The sequence below is a fragment of the Entelurus aequoreus genome, linkage group LG14 (assembly GCF_033978785.1).
Source record: "Entelurus aequoreus isolate RoL-2023_Sb linkage group LG14, RoL_Eaeq_v1.1, whole genome shotgun sequence".
Taxonomy (NCBI): domain Eukaryota; kingdom Metazoa; phylum Chordata; class Actinopteri; order Syngnathiformes; family Syngnathidae; genus Entelurus; species Entelurus aequoreus.
In genome coordinates, this window is record NC_084744.1 from 9,070,096 (window position 1) to 9,072,595 (window position 2,500).

At 31.9% G+C, this 2,500-nt stretch overlaps 1 protein-coding gene across 10 annotated transcripts in view; it reads left to right on the top strand.

Moving 5' to 3' along the window:
- map2 (microtubule-associated protein 2) overlaps nucleotides 1-2,500 on the top strand; it is a 256,627-nt gene that overhangs the window by 226,009 nt on the left and 28,118 nt on the right. The gene's annotated exons all lie outside the window — the stretch shown is intronic.

A 2,500-nucleotide genomic window follows, 5' to 3' on the forward strand; every position in this document is an offset into this window, starting at 1 on the left:
TATATATATATATATATATATATATATATATATATATATATATATATATATATATATATATATATATATATATATACTTACTGTATGTATATATGTATGTATGTGTGTGTGTGTGTGTATATATATATATATATATATATATATATATATATATATATATATATATATATATATATATATATATATATATATATACACACATATATATGTATACATATATATACATATATATGTATATATGTTTGTATACATATATATATATATATGTATACATATATGTATATATATATATATATATATATATATATATATATATATATATATATATATATATATATATATATATATATACATATATATATAGACACGTATATAAAGACAAAGTTTGTGTTATAGGTGACTATGTATATTATTATTATTAGTTAAAACATGTCAGCTTTTTCTCATGACATTCCAATTTTTTACTCTTTTTTCTTACATTTTTAAACATCCAATTGCAAAGATATGTTTTTATTTGGAAATATACACAGAGAGGCATGTTACATATATTTGCACAAAGTATTGGAGCGTTACCGCCGATACCAGCCGGAATTTTGCTTGGTATCAGATCGGGAAGAAAATCAGTGGTATCGCACATCATTAACAGTAGGTCTATATATATTTTTAATTTTTAATTTTTTTAATTTTTAATTTTTTTATTTAATTTTATTATATTTATTTATTTATTTTATTTATTTATTTTTTCAAACACATTTTTGAAAATTATGAACCAATTTAAATTTCGAGATGAATAATAATCGCAGTTCGGATGTGAATCGATTTGTTTGTGTAGCCCAACAAAATAACGTCTTTGTGCATTTTTTTTATTGTTTTTCTTTAAATTGCTACTTGAATATTTTTAGAATTTTCTTTGTTACTTTATTGCAATTGTTTTTACAAAATGATACTATATCTTGTCCTTTAACATCATTTTTTTTTAAATAAATAATGGAAGAACAACAAAGAAATCATTCCCACCAATCATATACAGAAAATGATACTCACTAACTGTGCTTGAATAGTTTGTAAGTGGAAAGAGACGATGCTGTTAAACATATAATTGAATTGATGAAAACAGGCTCCTAATAAAGGTAATTACCGTAATTTCCGGACTATAAGCCGCTACTTTTTCCCCTCGTTCTGGTCCCTGCGGCTTATACAAGGGTGCGGCTTATTTGCGGCCTGTTCTTCTCCGACACCGACGAAGAGGATTTCGGTGGTTTTAGTACGCAGGAGGAAGACGATGACACAATGATTAAAGACTGACTTTTCATATACCGGTAGGCTGGTTATTTTGATAACGTACAGGCGAGCACTTTGTATTACTTTGCACCGTTGTATTATTTGTACTCTGCACGAATGCTGTTGTCAAAGATGTGAAAGTTTGATTGAATGATTGAAAGATTTATTGTTAATAAATGGGACGCTTTGCGTTCCCAAACAGTCATCTCTGTCCCGACAATCCCCTCCGTGGTAGCAGGAACCCCTATATACTACGCTAATTACACATCAAAACCCTGCGGCTTATAGTCGGGTGCGGCTTATATATGGAGCAATCTGTATTTTCCCCTAAATTTAGCTGGTGCGGCTTATAGTCAGGTGCGGCTTATAGTCCGGAAATTACGGTACTAAAGTTAAACATTAAATGCCAGTTGGAACGTTTTTGACACATCATCATCCCCTCCCGCCACACTCACCTGTCACCTGTCATTGTCACCTTAGAAGCACATCATGGCAGCTGAGGCCAAACACGAGGCCTCCTTTTGGATCTGGAACTCGGTGCTCCGAATCATCTCCTTTACTTTGTGTCTGTCAGCGACTCCCAGCATGACCTGGACCCAAGGCCTGCTGGTACACCTCAGCACTCGTCCATGCCCTAGTCGTACTGTGCTGCTGGAACGACAACACCAAAAAAATAGTGATGGATATGGAGATAACTTGGAAAACTTTTTGTTGTTTTATTTCTATTTTATTGAGCTTCACTCCATAAAAATTTAGCCAAAGGTCAAATAAGGTTCTGAAGGAATTTTTAAAAGGGAACTGCACTTTTTTTTTTACAAATTTTGCCTATCATTCAAAATCCTAATTTAAAACATGTACACCTATTTTTTATTTGTATGCATTCTAAGTCGTAAAATATGGCAAGTACGAGGTGGCTAACAATTACTTTATTATACCCAAAAAGCCACGTAAAAAACATCCAAAAAGTGCCAAAAATACATGTCGTGACCTGAATATTAACAAGTGTAAGCGTTATTGGTATTATAAGCGCTAACGCAGAGGAACTACTTTTAGAGAGCTAACTAGCTTATGCCGCTATATTGACATATTGAGCTGCTGCATCGCCTCTGAGTTGTTGAAAGTTAATTCTAGATTAAAAAAACATGCCTCTCACCTGGATAGTAGAAGGTTGTGGACATAAACCCACAAGTTGGTCAACTTTGACAGCCAACTTAGACCC